Below are 22,723 nucleotides of genomic sequence, written 5' to 3'. Positions count from 1 at the left end.
ACATCGTCACCATTTTCATCATCAGCCTACTTTATGAGCGCTGCAGGTCGAAGGACTCTCCCTGCTATCTCCAGTTACCCCTGTCCTGCACCAAACAATTCTAACTAACACCCTACGAATTTACTAATTTCATCGCACCACCTAGTCTTCTGCCGTCTTCTACTGCGCTTCCCTTCTCTTGGTACCCTTTCTGTAACCCTAATGGTCCAGCGGTCATCTAACCTGCGCATTACATCACCTGCCCAGCGCCATTTCTTTCACTTACTGTCAATTAGAATATCGGCTATACCCGTTTGCTCTCGCATCCAAACCACTTCCTTTCTGTCTCAAGGTTATGGCTAGCATTCTTCGTTCCATCGCTCTTTACGCGGTCCTTAACATGTTCTCAAGCTTCTTTGTCAGACTCCAAGTCTCTGTCCCATATGTCAGCACCGGTATGATGCACTGACTGTACACCTTCCTTTTCAATGATAATGGTAAGCTTCCAGTCAGGAGCTGACAATGTATGCCGTATGCGATCCAACCCATTTTTATTCTTCTGTGAACTTCCTTCTCATGATCAGGGTTCCCTGTGATTGATTGACCTAGGTAAACGTACTCCTTCACAGACTTCAGAGGCTGACTGGCGATCCTGAACTCTTGTTCCCTGGCCCGGCTATTCATCATTATATTTGTCTTTTGCATATTATTCTTCAACCCCACTCTTACACTCTCTCTGTGAAGGTCCTCAATAATTTGTTGTAACTCGTCTGCAGTGTTGCTGAACAGAGCAATGTCATCAGCAAACCGAAGGTTGCTGAGATATTAGCCTTACTCCTAAGGCTTCCCATTTTAAAAGCTTGAATATTTCTTCCAAGCACGCAGTGAATAGCATTGAAGAGATTGTCTCCTTGTCTGACCACTTTCTTTATAGGTATCTTCCTCCTTTTTTCGTGGATAATTAAGTTAGCTGGGGAATCTCTGCAGATAATTTCCATAATATAGAGATAAGCGGTCTGTACTTTTTGATTGCGTAATGCCTCTATGACTGCTGGTAGCTCTACTCTATCAAATGCCTTTGCGTAATATATGAAAGCCATATATGGAGGCTGATTGTCCTGTGCGGATTTCTCTATTACCTGATTGATGACATGGATGTCATTCATTGTAGAGCATCCCTTCCTGCAACCTGCCTGTTCCCTTGGTTGACTGAAGTCCAGTGTTGCCTTTATTCTATTGGAGATTATCTTAGTGAATATATTATATAATACTGGGAGTAAGCTTAATAGGCCTATAATTTTTCAATTCTTTAACACATCCCTTTTCGTGGATTAGTATAATGTTTGCATTCTTCCAGTTTTCTGGGACCTTTGCAGTCGATAGACAGTTCGTATAGAAAGCCGCCTGTTTTGCAAGCATTATGTCTCCTCCAGCTTTGATTAAATCGACTGTTATTCCATCTTCTCCTGCCGCTCTTCCCCGTTTCATGTCTTGGAAGGCCATTCTGGCCTCATCGCTAGTTATAGGAGGAGTGTCTGTATCTTGTTCATTACTGTTTCGAATGGAGTTCTCCTGAGTCCTCCGCTGCTTTTACTATACTTTCGAGATTGCAGATGATATTACCCTGCTTATCTTTCAGTGCATAGATCTCGGTTTGGCCTATGCCAAAATTCCTTCTCACTGATTTCAGGCAGCGTCCATTTCTGACGGCTTCTTCAGTCTTTCTCCCGTTATGATTTCGAATATCACTTATTTTCGCCTTCTTGATCAGTTTTGACAGCTCCGCGAATCCTAACTTCTCTTGAGTTGGACACTTGGATTCTTTGTCTTTTCTTATTAGGTCCTTTGTTACTTGGGAGAGCTTGCCTAGTGGTTGCCTTTGTGCCTTGCCTCGCACTTCAATTTCTTCCTCTGAAGCCAGCCTAGTTACGGTTTCATTCATTATTTCTATGTCGTCTTCATCTCTCTGTTCTAAAGCTGAATATTTGTTTGCAAGTACCAGACTGATTTTGTCTGCTTTTACCCTTACTGCCTCTAGGTTGATCTGTTTCTTCTTGACCAATTTTACTCTTTCTCTCCAAATTGAGGCGAATCCTAGCCCTCACTAACTTATGATCACTTAACTTTACTCTACCTATCACTTCTGAATTCTGCACTATGCTGGGATCGGCAGAAAGTATGAAATTAATTTCATTTCTTGTTTCACCATTACGGCTTTTCCAGGTCCACTTTCTGTTGCTATGCTTCTTGAAAAAGGTTTTCATTATTCTCAGCTGAATCATTTCTGCGAATTCTACCAGCATCTTTCCTCTGGCGTTCCTAGAATCGATGACATAGTTGCCAATTACTTGTTACCAGCCTGCTTTTCCCCCATTTTTGCATTGAGGTCGCCCATTACTACAGTATACTGAGTTCGCACTTTTCTCATCGCTAATTCTAGATCTTCATAAAATTGAAGTTAACATTGCTTGTAGACGCATCGGTTATGTTTGAGTGAAGCTTGTGCTATATCTGGTACTGAGAAACAAGGATATGCAAAGAAAGGACACTTCATTTTTGTTCAACAATTTCTTTGCATTTATTTTGCCTAGTGATTTGCATGGTGTAGCCTTTGCTCTGACGCCTTTGATTGGCCCAATATCAACTCTCAAACACAATACTGACATTTGCATCCTGCGGTAATATAAAGTAACAAGCCTAGTGCTTTTTTTGTTCTTTTGGTCCATAATTGGCTGGCATGGCATTAAGCCTTTGTTACTAGCAGTATTGACCACTTGCTAAGAAAAAATGGTCTTCCCTCTAAGCTGCGAAGGTGGTTGGACAACGAAGCTTAAACGACAACCATGACGAGTACCCATCGCGATGTAGGCTGAAATTGTTCACTTGGCAACATTGATATGACATCACCTAATTATTAGCCTAAGATGTTTCGACGGCCTGCCACTTGGCTCGCGTGGCAACTTCGTGCACCTACAAAGTGTGGACAAGAAAGAAGAGAAATTCGCCGCGCCTAGTATGAACGTTGCTCTCCGGTAGTCCTCACTTACGTTGCCTTCCCATAACACTTTCACAACACAAATTAGTTGCTAGGCGGGTTCTTTTACGTACGAAAGTATAGTAACGTCACTCACTGCTTCGTACGCTACAGTCAAGTTACCGTCGCCGCGGCAGCTTTCTCAACAGTAATCATTACCGGGCAACACAATTGAAGCGCTACGTGCTTCGCATTGCATGTAGGCAAAGGAGCGCCTTATCAACTATGTGGTTCCGGTGTTTGTTTTGAGTGTGTTATTTATGGTAGCGTATGCTGTTCTATGTGTTGTATCTGATTCCAAAAAATGTACGCGCAGTTCGCCTCGCCTTGCTGAGTGCTCGTAGCCTCTGCCTTACGGCGGTATGAGTCATTACCTTTGAGGATATGAGCCATAGATAATTTTCTGTCGACGTTACGCCACGAAAAACTCCCAGGATCTTAGCCATAGACAACTTCGGTGTAAAATATTAAATTGTGAAGCTTTATTTTTCGTGACCACTATCTTATTATAAGGCACACTGTAGTGGGAGACTTTGGGTTAATTTTGCCCACCTGTGCTTCTCTAGCGTGGACATAAACCTAAGTACGCGTGTTTCTCATTTCACCTCTGTCGAAATATGGTCACTGCCACGGGTATCTAACACACAACCTCGAGCTCAAAACGCAATGCCGTAGCCACTAGCAGTACAACTGAGCGACTTTCTACAACGGGTGATGCCGATCATAAATAAAATTATATATGTACTCGAAGGAAAAGAAACATTACATAATATAGCTTCTGGTGTCCTCCCTTGTTTCTTTCTCTTTGCACAGACAGGCACTGACCTCTACTTTCCAATACAACGTTGCGCCCTTCTTTTGTCGTCTGTTCCTTAGCGCCTACACCTCCGTGCATCTGCGAGCCATCTTCTGGAATGTAAGGGAGGGGCTCGACCAGGAGCATGTCTTGGATTGGCTCGGCTTTCACTATGCATTCCTCGGTCTTTGTCTCTGGTCACATCTACTTGGCGTCATCACAGATGGTAAGAAGACAGTATCCGTGTCACCTATCCTGATGCTATGTCACATGTGTGGCATTATCAGGAAACATTCCTTCGGGTTATAACTTCAGGTTATAACTCAGCCTCCGTTTAGTACAATGTTCAGTAGCATGCTGAACATGGCAGCAGATTTATACCATTACTGATGTTTTTGACTTCAAAGTATAGAGTTATATGTAACTGAACACCCTGTTTGGTTACACAGGATTATCTATTTCTCTATAAGCTGACCTAAAGGTGTCCTGTGGTACATATCTCAAGCTAACCCCATCGGCTAGATCACTTGAACAGATGGACAATACTTGCAATACAAATTACAAAGTGATATTAACTCTGTAACAAACCCCTACTTGTTAACTTTGTAATTAGTGAATTTAGCTTGGTAATATTAGTATTGTATTTAGTGAGTTAGTGGACATTAGTGCACATGATTAAAGTGAGAAATCGAAGCTGAAGAGGAACAAAGCAATATTTGAGCAAATATTTATTTCTTAGTAATATGCGGTGAAATGCATTGGCGCTCCAGTTCGCACGGTAAACAATGCAGAAAATGGAGTGCATACAAGTTTCAAGAAGATAATCAATGCATTTAACCGCAGATATTTCTTAATTCTAGTGCGAACCTCAGGGGTTATTGTGAAAGTAACGTTACTTCATTACATGCACTGACTGCATTCTACAAGTAGAACATGTACTCTATCATAATTTAGTCATGGCATTTCGTTAAGTAATACCACCCTACAATTTGTTCTGCAAGTAGTGTGTAGCTCTTTAAGTAAAATAGCCAATGTGACAGAATTGTAATATCTACCAGGTCAGATCTTTAATAAACATGTTTTCATTAAAACGGATAGCTGGCATACTACAGTGCTATATGTGGCTCTCAGAGAGTGGTATCATGCTGGAAAATAAAACAAATTTTCTATTGTAACAAGTGCATTTACAGTGCTTTCCCACCAATCTGACACAAGTTGTGAAAATTGACTCGCGTGCCGATCAGCTACAGCTACAGTGGCTCAGACCGCAGATATCATACCAGTTTGTCACACCAAACTGTCATACCAAACTGTCATATCAGTTTGGCGAGGTGTTCCGTGTCACAAAATATCAAATAAAGTCTGTGCAATACCATTGTATACATCATATCAAAGTTCAGCTATCAGTTTTTTTTATCAACTTCGACACTATTCAGTTGTCAAAAGCGGCAAAATCTGGTTCCTCGAGCGATGTAGCCTGCTACATTGAGTAACTTCACTCGCATGCCTAATTGACTGCGGTGATGAACTTTGCCGTACTGTTCCTCGAATATGACATTTGATCGCACAGTTGACGATTTAAAGCACTAGAAAGATAGTCGAAATATTTTCGTACTTAGGATGAAAGACAATTCAATTTGAAGAAAAATATAACGTACAGCGCAAAGGACCAGGACAGCGATAGACGACATACACAGCGCTGTGTATGTCGTCTATCGCTGTCCTGGTCCTTTGCGCTGTACGTTATTTTTGATCATGAATTACCAACTAGCCCAAGCAACCACCCTCGTTCAATTTGAAGACTGAATCAATAGGACAATATTCAAAACTACAATTCGAAATTTTCTAATATTGGCATAACCTGTAGCTCGCGCTTGCGATTTACTCCATGATGCCAAATGGGCTGCTGAGTCAAAGTCCAGAAGCTATGTAGCACGTATCTTACCTTGGTGCCTGTCACGGAGACCTCAATCTGCAACAAACACGTCAACTGCTTCATTCAGCAAGACAGACAAGTCGTGCTGCTGGCTTTCTCGGCAAAAGGCCTGCAAACTAGTTCATTTTAATCAACACTGCATTAAAGCTCCCTGGAAAAAGAATAGACTAATCCACTTTGTCTTCTGGCCACAGACTCCGTCAATGCTGATCCACACCACATATATACTGCATTCTGACAGTTGTGGCAGTCCCAGTGCTGTGCGTGCTTCTCACTGAATTCTTAATGATGTTGACTGCTCTTGCCTGCATTTAGATGAACGCTTCACTAAAATCCCCTATGCAACACCGTGTTTGTCCTTTTATTTGCCTCGTTGTTCTTCAACACTGGGACTCAATGTGTAGCCTAACTGCAGCCTCCCAGTAGCCGGTGACATTTTATGGCCGTTTCCTCGACTATAATAATTAAAGAGTCAAGTGTGCATGCATACAAATTGAGTTAATAATATTATATATGTCCTTGTTGCCACTATTTTTTAAGCTCTAAGCTCGCATCCTTTCAAAAGCCATGGCCATTTCTTGGTGTACTACAGCAAAAGCCCTTTAAGACAAACCCGGTTCAGTTATATTGAGCCACCATTTAGATTGTTTGGCACATACTCTAGGGGAAAAAGGCGTACTTAACGTGACCGTCTAGCTTGTTTAAGCTAACCTTTTTTAGACACCACTGATGCCTGCTGTTAAAGTGTCATTGCTACATGAATGCCGTTTCTGTGGACAGCCAGATTTGTCCTCCACCATAAGAATATTCGCCGACGACTGCATAATTTATCGCCCAATTAAAAATTCAGATGACCATCTCGTTCTTTAGCAAGACCTTCAACAAATTAATAGCTGGTGCAGTAAATGGCTAATGACTTTAAATACGTCAAAATGCTAATTAATGTCGTTTACCCGGAAGTTGGCAACCTCACCGTATCCCTACCATATTAATAATTACACTGTTACAACGGCTACACAATGTAAGTATATTTCTATTCACATCGAATCTTTCTTGGACATCCATTTCAGCTAACGCCTTCCAATCGTTGGGGTACTTGCGCGGCAACTTAAGAAATGATCCTTCAAATGTTCACAAGCTAGCCTACCTAACTCTCATTCGTCCCAAGCTCGAGTATGCATCTCCCATTTGGTCCTCTCACCAGAAATACCTAATTGAAACGCTAGAACGGATCCAGAACAGAGCAAGCCGCTTCATCATAAACGATTACAGCTACCATTCTAGTGTAACACAAATAAAAGTTAAGCTTTCATTACGATCCTTAAGCACTCGCCGAGATATTGCCCTTTTATCACTGTTCCACAAATTCCGTCACCCCACTCGAGCACCCGCATGCTTGAAACGACCCTACTCCATGTCACATAGGCTTCATAATCATTTCAGCTATGCCCGCCTTTACGGTTCTACAAATGCATTCCATTACTCTGCTTCCTCGTGCTATCAGAATATGGAATTCGCTCCCAGACAGCATTGCATGTCGGTCCAACTACAATTCATTCCGTGATGCCTTGACTGAATACATGATTAAAGAAATGTGAAGTTTTACGTTTGTCGCACAATGCTTTCTTGTACTTGCACTAACTTTTACAGCTTATTGTCGCATTATTACCGTTATCTCGCTATGTTTACTGTTCCATTGGAGTATCGCGTTAGTAACTTTTCTGTCTTTTATTTAATCATTAATACTGTTTAACACTCTGGACTTGTTAATTACACGACTTCACTGATAACGATCAGTGTGATTTATTCCTCCTTATTATTATGTTTACTTTTTTCCCTAGTGAATCGTGAACTAAATATAATTCATTTTCATCTCGGTTGCAGTTGCGGTTGTAGTTTGTAAACTGATGTGGTGTAGAGATGTATATATTCTATGTACTTTCTATGTACTGCCCCCCTTACTCAATGCCTCACTTTGAGGCCTGTAAGGTATTTTTAAATAAAATAAATAATGCTGCATTGATACCATAGCTGGTGCCATAGAAATATTCTTGGAGAAGGTCCTCAAGGTGCATTTGCAGACCGATAATTATGTCGAGGAGACTGCCCATAAGGTGCAAGAAGCAGCGGTCTCCACACACAATATAACTGATAAAGGCCTGAATACTTGGGCGCGTTTTCGTTTCAACAACAAGAGGGCATGAATAATTTCTGAGCAAGATAGGCGAAATCGCTTTTGTGACAATGCACAAAGTAGTGCAGGGCTAGCAAGCAAGAATAATTCAATTGCTCAAGTAACAGTGCACATTATTTTGCACGTTACAAAGTGTTCTTTCACGTATGCATTTCGTGTTTATTGTTGTTTCATTGATTTTGTGCTATGAATATTTAGGTGCACCAGAAATTGATTTCGAGTTTTGCGAATCACTCATTCTGTTTACACAAACATTGGTAATATATAGACGGATTCTCAGGTTCCTTTTGAGTTTATCTTATTGGGTATCTACTGTAGTTTGTGCCTCCTTTGTAATTAGTTCTTAACCTTATCACTTAACAAGCAACTTCCACAGTCTCTCTACAGATGAAGCGTATGGCATTTGACACTGATTCTCAAACTGTGGTACTGCAAGTCCTCAGATATCCTATTATACACCGACGGCCACTGCGATCACGACAGCGCACAACTTTCCGCGTAAACTATGACATCCCCACAAACTCTGTCACTTTAACCAACATTATGCCATAGTTCCCTAGATTATTACCTTAGTTCTAGCTCACCTGCCCACAATTAACTCTGAAAATATATTCACTTCGCAGTTCACGTACCGCCTTTACGGTAGTGCACATGTTTGCCACCGATTCCATGACTGGTCTGCCTGAGCGTTAAGAGACGCGCAACGTTGGCCCCGACGTGGACTACGCGCTGGTCGGCCTGCTGACCACGCGGACTGTCGCCAAGACATCGGCATGGACCTTCCCGACGTGGCAGCAAGCGACCACTTTTCTGGGCGTGGTGGCGCTGGTGTTCTGCCTGGGCGGCGGCTACGAGGTCCCACGGTCACCTCGTGGCTACAGTGGGTGTGGCCTCCGCACGGGACACTCGAGCAGCTCGCCATGGTCAAGTTCGCCGGTGGGGCGAAGCTCGTGTACGACTGCGCCGGGGTCAGGTGATCTTACGGCGGAACGGCATCCAGGTGAGCGGACATGCTCGTACGCCGCGCTTGAAAAGACAAGAAAGCAACTGCTAAGAGCTAAAACTTGATCATCCAGTCACCTGAACTTTGTGTTCTGCGATGCATTGAAACTGACGCACATCGAGAGATAGTGGAAATGTGCGACAAGCCCCTCACGCTCACTCCTGTAGACCTTTAACAAAAAAAAAAAGAGTTCCAGCATTCCAACAGAAAAAATATGACCCGATGATTATGCACTTGCATTATCTCATTTCATTCGTTCATATTGACCACTGTACAGTTTGCACCACCTTTAAACGAAATGCCTGGTTAATATTCATATTCAACAAATAATATCAGCTGAGTTACGTAATGGAGACCGACAAACTATTTCTTAAATCTACCTCGACTTAATGTATTCCATTAGGGCCCCTTCTACTTCTTTTCCTAGAACGCAGCTCCAAATCGACTGGGGAAAATGGATGTCTGCGCCATCCATTGACAGAAGCGATCGATGCCGCTTCACGAACGCCTCACGGCGATTGTCGAGTAGCGTAGCGTCTTCTTGGGCCGAATGGCGGCGCTGTACTGAACTGGTTGGAGTGGCGGATTTGTTTCTCGAGTCGAGCATACTCTGGGAATACACGAGCTAGAAGACAGGGATGGTCGAAGTAATGCAGAAAAACATGTTGCTTACTTTGTTAACTTTGTATGGTAGCAATGGGCGAGTGGTGGTAAAACCTACAGGGTTACAATACAGGACCTAATGTATATACGTGTCAAAACGACCGCAATAATAAGTTATGCTCGTTTTGCCAAGTCTACTGGTCGTTATCACACTTTCCTACAAAACTTACCACACTGAACTGTTGTGTGTTAATGCCTGCGGCAGCTGCCCGTGGTGCGGTGCGGCAGGCATGGCACCATAGCATATAAATGATTATTAGTAAATATATATTTGCGTAACTTCATCCTTCTCGCTGCAAACGAGTTCACGTCTTTGCAAATACATCATCTTTAACAAAGCATCGCATCCAAAATGTCAAAATTTGCGGTTTTTACGGATTTGCAGAAAGACTAATTGCCTTACGGCGTTTAGAAAACTACTGGGTGTTTGGAATTTATAAATTCAAAGCACAATAAGTAGTGTAACAAGAACTGTTGCGATAACAAGCAAGAAGATTAGACAAATCAATGTTGCAACCAACGTTCTCGTGGTTACAACATTGATTTGTCTCCAAATTTACCTCCAGTAATGTTTAGGAAACTCTAGGGTCATTACCAACGAACGGTAATGAATATGTAAAAGAAAACGTTAGGAATACTGAGTCAAAAATATGAAAGGTCAATTTCATTGCCCTAAAGGACACATAACTGCAAATTTATCCTGTTTAAGCCTTGCGTTTCAACGTCAGCGTTTAGATTAGTGCCAGTGTTGAGTCTGTGGGCTCATGTACTTGAGCCAATCCTAGGCCCACGTTAATTGCAGCCATGTATTAGTCATTCTCGTCTCCTTGTTATAAAATGTGCAGCTTCAATTATTATGAAGCAAGAACGCGCATTAGAAAGAACGCGCAGCAGCTTCAGTCCGACGGGGCTTGCACCCGCATCGATGAGGGAGGAGCTCGGGCGATCACATTTTCCTTCATTTTGCTGCAGCTTTATTTTAAGCAACTGAGCCATCAAGCGGGACGCCGTAATATGTTGCTTCAGGCTAATTTTTACTGGACACTGCACAGTGGAAATGCGAAGTTAATAGGCAAAACAGACTGCAGGGATGCTGTAGCAGTGACTATAGCCATTGAAGCAGCCCACATGAAGTATGAAGTCTTCCCTCATCCGACATCTGAAATTTTATCGGAAAGGATCGTAACTTATAGTGTGGCTCACGCCACACTATAAGTTACGATCCTTTCAAGGCAAGGTGAGCTCATCGAAGACCCGTCTTCGATGAGCTCACCTTGCCGCTCTGGCTGCTGTAGCAGGCCACGGTGAACCTGATGAGGGTGCACAAAGCACCGGCCTCGTCCTTGCACGACAGGTGGGTGCACGACGCGACCAGGTCCACCACATGCCGGCCGTTCACGGTAGCGATGATCGACATAAAAAAAGCAAAGCATAACAAGCGTATGGCACAAGCACAGCAAAAGAAACGTGGTGATTCGAGGCCTTGGGCTGCTCATCTAGACACCATCGAACTCTACTATGTTCTCTAATTCCGACGTGATTTTTCCCCGGACAATCAGATGGCGCAGCCGCCCTTTGAGCCAATCACACCATGAGCGATGGTGAATTGAACAGTATAGCGTATCTTCTGAATGTCCAGAGCAACATCCATAGCCTCCCTTCATGCGGGACTAGACCACTGTGTAAACCGATGTCCAAAGCGCAGTCCTGAGCACGAAAAGAAGTCTAACACGTGATGCCGTCCAGTAAGTCTAACGCGGTCACGAAAGTCATCGCCACTTTCATTAGCGTCTGCCTCGTGATTGGCTGCGTAAACAGCTATTCTAGCGGCGGAAACGACAGTGCGATGAGCCCCGCTTACGCCCGCCATCGGTGAACTGTATTTATTATTGCGTTTTCGCTTTCAACCACTGGCATTTATTCGGAATCTTGGAAATATCGTTCCGCGCCTACTTAGGCCAGTTGAGATGCAAGGTCACCTGCCTTTCTGTTCTCTGGCAGGAAATGAATAAGCTGATGGATATTTGGGCGTTTTTACTTTTTGCATTCTTTAAGTAATAGCTCATCACCATCATCATCATCAACAACAGCAGCCGCAGCACTCTGTTTTTATGTATGAGGCCTATTTTTTTGTACGCTGCAGGACGAACTCCTCTCCCAGCGATCTCCAATGAACGCTGTCTTGTCCTAGCTGATGCCAACTTGCACTTACAAACTTCCCCATTTCATCACCCCAATTAATTTTCTGTCGTCTCTGACTGCGCTTCCCTTCCCTTAGCACGCAATCGCTGATTCTCATGACCCACAGCTTACGTGCCCTGCGCATTACATGGGCTGCCCAGCACCATTTTTTTTCTCTTGGTGTCAACTATAGTATCTCAAATTCCCGTTTGCTCTGTAATCCACGCCGCACTCTTTCTGCCTTTTAGAGTTACGCCTAACATTTTTCGTTTCATCGGTCTTTGCGCGCTCCTTAACTTGTTCATGAGCTTCGTTGTTAACAGCCAAGTTTCTACCCCATATGTTGGCACCAGTAGAACACAATGATTGTACACTTTTTTTTTCAACGACAGTCGCACGTTGCCAATCAGGATTCGTCAATGCCAGACGTATGCATCGCACACAATTTTTATTCCTCTGGAAACTTCCTTTTTATGATCAGTGTCCCTTGAGTAATTGACCTAGATGAACTTACTCCTGCGCAAACTCTACAGACTGAGAGCGGTCATGAATTCTTGTTTCCTTGTCAGATTATTGCACATTGACTTTGCATCCTTCACATTAATCTTCAACACTACTCACACTTTCATGGTTAAGGTCCTCAATCATTTGTAGAAATTTCATCCCCAGTGTTGCTGAAAAGGACAATGTCATCAGCAAACGAAGGTTGTTGAGATATTCGCCGTTGACGGTCACTCCTAAGCCTTGCCAGTTTAATAGCTTGAATACTTCTGAGTATTCAGTGAACAGTATTGGAGAGATTATGCGTCTTCGTCTGACTCCTTTCTTGATAGGTACTTTTATAGTTGTCCTGTGGAGAACCAAGGTAGTTGTGGAATTTGTAGATATTTCCCATGATATTCACGTACGCTTCCTGCAAATCTAGATTATGCAACGCCTCAGGACTGCTGATACGTCTACCGAATAGAATGGCTTTTGATAATATTGTTACGGAAGGATAAATGAAGACAGAGGAAGAAGAAGATCGCGAGACGCTGGCTGCTGCGTGTTGTTCGTCAGCCATCTCAACCCCACTCACTATGCTTGTATATACATTGTAAATACAGTCTGTCTAATCTCCCAACAACCCGTAAGATATTGGTGGAGGTTGATATAGATGATGAAGGTTGGTGGAGGTTGAAAGCTATATATAGAGGTTGATTGTACTACGCAGGCTTCTCAAATATCTGGATAAGGACATGGATGGGATCCATTGTAGAATATCTCTTCCAGAAGCTAGCCTGTTCTCATGGTTGATCGATGTCAAGTGTTGCCCTAATTCTATCGGAAATTATCTTATTGAATATTTCATACAACGTATAAATCAAGCTGATGGGCCTTTTTTTTTTCATTCTTTAACGTCTTCCTTCTTATGGATTCGTATATATTTAGCATTCTTCCAGCTCTCTGGTACATTTGAAATCATGACGCACTGAGCGCGAAGGGCCGCAAGCTTTTCAAGCATAACATATCCTCAATATTTAAATAAATCGACTGTTATTCCATCTTCTTTTGCAGCTTTTGCCCGGGACATGCCTTGCAAGGCCCTTGTAGCTTCATCGCTAGTTAGAGTTATTCGGAGGATTGCCCGAGAATTGGCACATACCGATACGCACATAGCGAATAGGTTATTTAATGAAATATCAGATATATCAAACAACCGAATGATTGTAATGAATGAGGACGTCCACGTGCTTTAATGTGTGCAACTGTGTGCCTATATTATATGAAGAGTTTTTATGTAGGAATTATTCTTTTATTACAAATAACAGAGGTGCGCTTTTAGGCACTACTTTGTCGATGAGCTTACAAGGGTTATACAAGCCCACTCACTGGAACTTGCATTTGGCGCACATATAACACCGACATACTGACCGGCCGAACAACTGACGTGACCACGACAAGCATGGCAGGACAAGCAAAAAAAGCTTCGCATTAAATTATATAGGCCTATCTTTGACAGCGGTGTGCGTTTATCTAAGCTTCTCCTTTATATTGCTAATGTGGTTTACGTTAGGGTCACAGTATCCTTCACTGTGTATTTAGCTACCTGCATGGCTACCTATCTCGAACCCTAATCGCCCCGCACTGTGTTACCGGACGCTTCATCCTATTGGCAATACATTTTGTGTACCCGTGCGAGAGAGACAATGGTACGAAGACGACAAGACAACGTTGAGCGACAAAAATGACGCGGACGTCACGGTACAAGCGATAACTCGAACACCACGATGATGTCACAAACATGACCGCGGCGCAACAATGACATGGCGGTAACGGTGTTGCTGAATGCGACGAAGCTTGACTATGCCGCCTACATGAAGGCGAAGACATAACCAGTACAGGGGTTTGCCGAAGACAGCACAACACCAAAGACAATGGGATAAGGAAACGACAACGACGACGACGCAGCGACATTGACACGTTGACACGTAGATGACAACACCGACATGCTTAGCCCAACAACCACAAGATTGCAATACGGCATCGATGTGACGACTGTGTCATGGTGACTCACTTTGGCGGCATGACTACTTAGGTGCTGTCGCAGGAAAAAAAAATTGTGTAGACCCATCGACGATCGTTTCCAATGTAAGCGGATAGCCCAAGCGAAAGAACGAACGAAACGAATTATAGAACGAGCCAACTGATGAAGGACTGAACGATGATCGAATGAACGAACCAAAGAAAGCACGAAATACCCACTGTGCAACCAACGAACTAACCAGGGAAGGAATGAAAGAACGGATGAACGAAGAGTTACCCGCCGAGTCCGACCAACCACGAAAACGGACGAAAGAGGCAAAAAGCGGCTACTCGCTGAGCAGTTGTAAACCATAAGCATTCCACAGCACGTGCTGCTGCTCGCGCTGTAGATGTTGAGAGTTGGACTTTTTCTGCCACAGCAGTCAAGTCACCGATAACAGTCATCATCACGTCATCATGTCAACGTCATTGTTTCGTAATATTGTACTCTTTATAGTTTCCCCGCCGTTGAATATTATTGTTACTATTACTACTATTATACATTGTCAACAACATTTAACAAAATAGCTGGAGTACAGGATGAAGTCTTAAGGTTGGACGGCACAATAGAATAAAAACGCAGTTCCCGAAAGCTACAAACAGAAGTTAACTAAAAACAAAGTACATATTTCACACAAAGAAAACTTTCAAGGATCGTCCACAAAAAGAGGCCACAGGTGGAAACGGAACGCTATAGAGTTTTACGATATACACTGCTCTTGCGCAGCATAGGCAAGGCAAACGCGGTTGTTCCTCGTTTTAATGTGGTCTTCACAAACGCCTAGAAAATTAGTTCGCGTATTGATACGATCGCTCTTGAGATACACGGGGACATAAGCCCGTAACCGCCATAGCAGGGGGTACGTGACCACTTGTGGCCTTACATGCTTTTTCAGAACCGCGCTTTCTGAAAATTACAATTTCCCTGAATATGTCCCGAATACGTGTGATTACAATCGTGACCTACTTCTCTGTGGCCACACTTGCCGTCGGCGTTCTTCCCTTGACCGGCAGCCATGTCGCTTTCGCCCTCGTGAGATCGCTACGAAGACGGCTCACACTGGGCATTCCACTTTATGTGGTGCTTGCATTTCAGTATAGCCTCTGAACGGTATAGCGCACAGATCTAACAATTGTGCGAGATGGATGTTCTGCATAAACATTGCATGAGCTAGCGTGTTGCTTTGAATGAAATTAAACAATTGTGAGCAACGCCGTTAATTGTATAGCGTATATTAAAATGATTAGCTTCAAATATATTATAACATCTGCGTTCGGTCTGCATTGTTCTCCGCTGATGCTGCCACGAGAAAAGTAAGAACTACGTGAAACGCTAGCAAATGTAAGCCTACCTGAATTATTCCTAGAAAACTGTATCAGGAAGTTTTGAATGTTTCGGAATAAGGAACGAAAAGATTATTTCTTTCAACTACGCGACATCAAATTCGAGGACGTGCTGCCCTGAACAAACAGCATTTGTCTAGCGACAGTTACTCCAACTTCACGAGCACTAAAAAGAAAGCAGTTACAGCAGTTTCCAGCGGAAGGCACTTCGTGTGGTTGCCGCACCATAAGTTGATTAAGCGTAATTAATTCAAAACGGTCGTAAGGATTGTGCTCACCTCGCCTGCTATAGTAAGCGGAACTTGGCCAGGCTGCTCGTTCCCTCGCTGTCTGAACTAAAACCAACGTGGAGGGCCTACGTGAAGGAGCAGCCAGCATTGATCCATACAAATAGCGATGTCTTCAAAAAAGCGACGTAAGTTGCGTTCACGCGTTGAAGGCTAAAGATATTCACGACAGTAGGCGAACACTCTTTCGTGCAACCACACTCACGGTCAATGGCAAAGTGGCGGCCAATACGAAATCAACTTGTGATAGCGATTCAGGCTACATCGTCTGTTATTGCAGTGAAGTCTATCTTTAAATAAAAAGTAACGGAAGAAATCAAACAGCGTGAAAACAACGAAGTTAACACAGACGCTGAATATTCGTATGTTAAATAACAACTTGTCCAGCTTGTTTTTTTTATAAAGAAATTGTGATAGGAACAACTTTTGCCACCTGTGGTTCTACGCGCGCGTGATCTTCTGATCCGCAGCCTCGAGGCAGCTCTACAATGCGCGCAACAAGGCATCATGTATATAGCTTGAAGAGCAGGACATCCGGTCTGCGTGGGGGGCATCGTTATACCAGGTCCCCATATCAGCTGCCCTCCAGATCCATAGGGCGAGCATTACGGCACCAGGCTGCTTGAACTGCTGGTCACCACGTTATCCGGCCGGGCATCGAGGTACCAGGTCGCTCTATCAGCTGGCCACGAAATACAAAGGGCGGGCATCAAGACACCGGGACGCTATAGAAGAGCCCAATGACCCTGGTTTGCGTGAAAGAGGTTCATTGAAATGCGGCGCCTACCCAGTGACACATACCCAGTTACCCAAGTTGACCACTAACATATACCGAAATGAGATTTCCGCCTGAGCGTCAGCGAGCATCAATCGACCCCTGCGCAAGGGCTAACAAGTAGCTTTAGTTTTCCAACGCCGAAGAAGAATGCGCCGCGTCAAACCAAGAAAATCATTCACTAGAAAACAACCACGGAAGATCTTTCGTTTTGTTCTATAAGTGTTTTGATAAAGATAGCGCTTGTTTCTTCATAACGACTGCAGAAAAACTGTGCTTACCTCTCGTCCGCAGGGAACGGAAAAATTTCGCCCCGCTCGTCCTCCCCGAGTTGCCACACCACACAGCCGCGCAGCAGGCCTTGTGCCCTTTCATCGGTTTTTCCGAAATTGCCAGAACGTTCATGGACACAGAAAGTTTTTAACTGCAGAGCATGCGAAAAATAGAACGTGCACGTGTATAGAGCGCGGCAGCAGCAGACGAACACACTGGCAGCTGAATGGATAAGAGCGGGAGCGCTAGCCGTTGGCGAAAAAAATAAAATGACTAAATAAACATATAAGACACCGAAAAAAAAGAAAATAGTCATAAGCACCATTTAAATTCTACACATAATTGCATTCCTTTACTTTACTGCTACGTATGTTGAATATCCCGGCCACGGCGACCGCATTTCGATGGAGGCGAAATGCGAAAACACCCATGTGCTTTGATTTAGGTGCACGTTAAAGAACCCAAGGTGGTCGAGATTTCCGGAGTCCTCCACTACGGCGTGCCTCATAATCAGAAAGTTGCTCTAGCACGTAAAACCTCATAATTTTAATTTTTAAGTATGTTGAATATATAGAGCCACATATGCAAACGTTATTGAATTTTCCTTTGGCTACCACTGTCATGTCGACGCCAATACTAGTCCCACTGTCCACCCACTGCCCTGACCGTTGCACACCATAGGACAACGACCGTGGCACAGAGCCGGCAGCGCTTTCGGCCGTAGACTCGCACAGATCCGGTGTCGTCGCCCGAGAATTCTTCACCACAGATGCTAATCCCAAACTACTCCCTATCCGCGCGCCGACGGCAGTTCTTCACCTACGTAGTCGCGTATACAGCAACGCCAGCTGAAATGCAAAGGCACGGGCTGTTCTGTTTTCTGGCAAAACATTAATAGGCTAACGGACCGTAAATCAGGGACCGTAAAAGAACAACATGCAAAGGCAAACGAAGCAGACGAACGTATCGCGAACTCCTAACAAATGAATCATTCCTTGAAATACGACGATAAATACAATGACCACAGCGACAAATAAAAACGGAGCAATGAAGCGCAAAATTATAGGTTGTGCAGAATGGCCTTGGCCTACCATTCCATGATGCCGCAATTCTTAGCAAGAGACAAGGACCATTGTTATGCGATAATAATGTATGGCCAACTCAACCATCATACGTTCTTTTAATTCGAGTATCTCTCTCCCGCAATAGTTAACTTTTATGAATCTGCAAGATTTGAGCTTCCTTGAGTTTTCGGCGATAGCCGTGTGCCTGGAAGCTGGACGCCACCAGCACATTCTCCTGACGTTTGGCTTATGCTTATTCCACATTTGCTTCACACAGCGTGCAGTTTGCCCTAAGTAATGTCTGCCTACTGATTGTCGAATGACATAGATCTCACCTTCCATCTATCCACCTTAGATCCGCGCTGCATGTGATAAGATTTACTACAAGAATGAATCCTTGGTTATAACCTTCCATCTTTCTGGTGCCGACATTCTCGCGTGTATAAAATATATTTTATTCTCTGTTATAAGAGTCTGTGTTAAAAGTAAGGTATAACTCAGCCAATGGAATGAAATAATAAAGCGGAAGATTAGTAGACATAAGAATATAAGGTGATGTTCACCGGCCTTGCGATGGAAGAGCATTCGCGATTGGTAAGGAGCTTCTGTAATAACGTACATCAAGGCAAATTATTCAAAGGTGATCCTGATCAAGGGAAGGAAACACAGGAAAATAAAATTGGTTGGATTGCATACGGCACGCATTCTGAAATCATGATCAGGAGCTTACAGCTATCCTTAAAATGGATGCTATCCCTGAATTCTGGAAGTAGTGCTATAAGGCCCAGAGAGTTCGAGAGTATCGAGAAATATTTAGCAGAGAAATGTTCGATATAACGTTCTGAGAAAGGAAGACAGCGAAGGGGATTGTAAAAAATTCAGAGGTAGCCGATATTTTAGTTCACAGTAAGGCGAAAAGATGAAGCTGGGGGAGGGGGGGGGGGTCATGTAATGTGTAGGGCCGACAACCGAGGCTTTAAACAGAGTTAAACTTATGCAAGAGCTGCCTATGGAACGGAAGTGCAGTGGACGGCAGGAAATTAAGTGGTGTGATAATATTAGTAATTTGGCAGGCGTAAGATGGAATCAGCGGGCGCAAGGCAGTGGTTACTGGAAATTGCTGGGAGAGGACATAAATAGGCTGATAGTGATTATTATGACTGCTTTATGTTTTCCCTTGTGGTTCGCTTCATTTACATTGCTTAACTTTTTTACGGTCGCCTTATCTGATGGATGAAATGAGGTGCAAGCCGTAACCAGACGAACCAACGCGGTTGTTTTGGGCAATAAGCAACAAAATTAAGCAACAAATACTCGAGGAGAAAGGAGATATCATTTATTTTCCCTCCCCATTACATTGCAGATGTACATGACCGGGGCATTCGTTACGTTATCCCAAGAAGTGATAGCACCCCGGAATGGGTGACCGAGCACTGCATTTTTCCTATTTTTTATATATCTGAAGGTCACGCTATCTTGGCATGCTTGACCTCTATTAGTCAAATTAAGCACTATGAATATATTTGTGTAATATTACCAACGAACTCAAGTCGTAAATATTTTCATCAGCATGTTGCAATTTATGCGAAGTGAAGCTTAAGCGAAGAGCGCAATCAAAGGCTGTAAAACTACCGAAGATGCGTTCAAATGTGTTCACTTTCATCCTGTTGAGTGTGTAAACCCATAATATGTTTATGTTTATTCGCTATAAAGGTCAAAACCTTAATATAATGGAATATTTTTCTATATTCGTAGACTACACCGTCAGCAACCTATGTCGAAATTCAAACGCTAAATAAGGCGGACACACAGTCGCAGACATCTGCGCAGCGACTTTACGAGGACGAAGGCAACTTACGCTTGTCGATGCAAGAATGGCGATGACGCGTGTAGGTATAGAGAAGCGTGACATGCTTATATACATTTGGGAGTTATGTACTTGTGGTGAAACAGCGGCATACCCTGGGTGGAACATGCCGAAATAATAATTCAAAGAAAATTAAGTCAATTAAAGAATCATTTTATTACAAAGTGCTAATTCAGTAGCATGTCTTTTTGCTTCAGGCATACGTCTGTGCAGATATTGTATTGTCCCGATTCACAAGCAGCAGGAACTGATAAAAAGGGCAGGACACTTTAATTGCAGGCCAACTGAACTGTTAGGAAAAGCCATAGAACACATTGGCGCTAATATTCTAAAGGGCTAATGCGTTCTGCTCCTAACGGGGAAACTAATTTGCGCAAATTCGTTTTTTCATCGCTTAAATAATTGCTTGAAAAAGGGACCTTAGGGTAGGAATGATCTTTGCGTTGATTCGGCGCTGTTAGGGAAAGTGATAGACGTCGAGTTAATATTCTATAGGGCTAGAGGCTTCTCCTTTTTACGTGGTAACTTATTTTTGGAAATTCGTTTTTAGTCGAGTAAATAGTTGTCTCAGAAAGTGACTTTCAGGTGGGATTGATCTATGCGTTGAATCAGAGCTGTTAGGAAAAGCGATAGAACACATTGGCGCTAATATTCTAAAGAGCTAATGCGTTCTGCTCCTAACGGGGAAACTTTTTTGCGCAAATTCGTTTTTCCTTCGCCTAAATAATTGCTTGAAAAAGGGACCTTAGGGTAGGAATGATCTATGCGTTGATTCGGCGCTGTTAGGAAAAGTGATAGAGGTCGCGTTAATATTCTATAGGGCTAGAGGCTTCTCCTTTTTACATGGTAACTTATTTTTGGAAATTCGTTTTTAGTCGAGTAAATAGTTGTCTCAGAAAGTGACTTTCAGGTGGGATTGATCTATGCGTTGAATCAGAGCTGTTAGGAAAAGCGATAGAACACATTGGCGCTAATATTCTAAAAAGCTAATGCGTTCTGCTCCTAACGGGGAAACTAATTTGCGCAAATTCGTTTTTTCATCGCTTAAATATTTGTTTGAAAAAGGGACCTGAGGGTAGGAATGATCTATGCGTTGATTCGGCGCTGTTAGGAAAAGTGATAGAAGTCGCGTTAATATTCTATAGGGCTAGAGGCTTCTCCTTTTTACGTGGCAAATTATTTTTCGAAATTCGTTTGTTAGTCGAGTAAATATTTGTCTCAGAAAGTGACTTTCAGGTGGGATTGATCTATGCGTTGAATCAGAGCTGTTAGGAAAAGCGATAGAACACATTGGCGCTAATATTCTAAAGAGCTAATGCGTTCTGCTCCTAACGGGGAAACCTTTTTGCGCAAATTCGTTTTTCCTTCGCTTAAATAATTGCTTGAAAAAGGGACCTTAGGGTAGGAATGATCTATGCGTTGATTCGGCGCTGTTAGGAAAAGTGATAGAGGTCGCATTAATATTCTATAGGGCTAGAGGCTTCTCCTTTTTACGTGGCAAATTATTTTTCGAAATTGGTTTGTTAGTCGAGTAAATATTTGTCTCAGAAAGTGACTTTCAGGTGGGATTGATCTATGCGTTGAATCAGAGCTGTTAGGAAAAGCGATAGAACACATTGGCGCTAATATTCTAAAGAGCTAATGCGTTCTGCTCCTAACGGGGAAACTTTTTTGCGCAAATTCGTTTTTCCTTCGCTTAAATAATTGCTTCAAAACGGGACCTTAGGGTAGGAATGATCTATGCGTTGATTCGGCGCTGTTAGGAAAAGTGATAGAGGTCGCGTTAATATTCTATAGGGCTAGAGGCTTCTCCTTTTTACGTGGTAACTTATTTTTGGATACTCGTTTTTAGTCGAGTAAATAGTTGTCTCAGAAAGTGACTTTCAGGTGGGATTGATCTATGCGTTAAATCAGAGCTGTTAGGAAAAGCGATAGAACACATTGGCGCTAATATTCTAAAGGGCTAATGCGTTCTGCTCCTAACGGGGAAACTAATTTGCGCAAATTCGTTTTTTCATCGCTTAAATAATTGCTTGAAAAAGGGACCTTAGGGTAGGAATGATCTATGCGTTGATTCGGCACTGTTAGGAAAAGTGATAGAGGTCGCGTTAATATTCTATAGGGCTAGAGGCTTCTCCTTTTTACGTGGCAAATTATTTTTCGAAATTGGTTTGTTAGTCGAGTAAATATTTGTCTCAGAAAGTGACTTTCAGGTGGGATTGATCTATGCGTTGAATCAGAGCTGTTAGGAAAAGCGATAGAACACATTGGCGCTAATATTCTAAAGAGCTAATGCGTTCTGCTCCTAACGGGGAAACTTTTTTGCGCAAATTCGTTTTTCCTTCGCTTAAATAATTGCTTGAAAAAGGGACCTTAGGGTAGGAATGATTATGCGTTGATTCGGCGCTGTTAGGAAAAGTGATAGAGGTCGCATTAATATTCTATAGGCCTAGAGGCTTCTCCTTTTTACGTGGCAAATTATTTTTCAAAATTCGTTTGTTAGTCGAGTAAATATTTGTCTCAGAAAGTGACTTTCAGGTGGGATTGATATATGCGTTAGATCAGAGCTGTTAGGAAAAGCGATAGAACACATTGGCGCTAATATTCTAAAGGGCTAATGCGTTCTGCTCCTAACGGGGAAACTAATTTGCGCAAATTCGTTTTTTCATCGCTTAAATAATTGCTTGAAAAAGGGACCTTAGGGTAGGAATGATCTATGCGTTGATTCGGCACTGTTAGGAAAAGTGATAGAGGTCGCGTTA

General features: G+C 43.0%; 1 long non-coding RNA gene across 1 annotated transcript in view; it reads left to right on the top strand.

The window, feature by feature from the left end:
• Positions 1–3,829: 3,829 nt before the first annotated feature.
• Positions 3,830–22,723, top strand: part of LOC142559826 (uncharacterized) — a 234,727-nt gene continuing 215,833 nt past the window's right edge. Inside the window, exons 1-2 of the long non-coding RNA XR_012823255.1 lie at positions 3,830–4,035; positions 8,563–8,939. This is a non-coding gene — a long non-coding RNA (uncharacterized LOC142559826). The remainder of the gene's footprint in view (positions 4,036–8,562; positions 8,940–22,723) is intronic.

This window comes from Dermacentor variabilis, chromosome 10, assembly GCF_050947875.1.
Source record: "Dermacentor variabilis isolate Ectoservices chromosome 10, ASM5094787v1, whole genome shotgun sequence".
In the NCBI taxonomy this organism is placed as follows: domain Eukaryota; kingdom Metazoa; phylum Arthropoda; class Arachnida; order Ixodida; family Ixodidae; genus Dermacentor; species Dermacentor variabilis.
The sequence above is the reverse complement of the archived record's forward strand: the minus strand, read 5'-3'. Positions and strand labels throughout refer to the sequence as shown.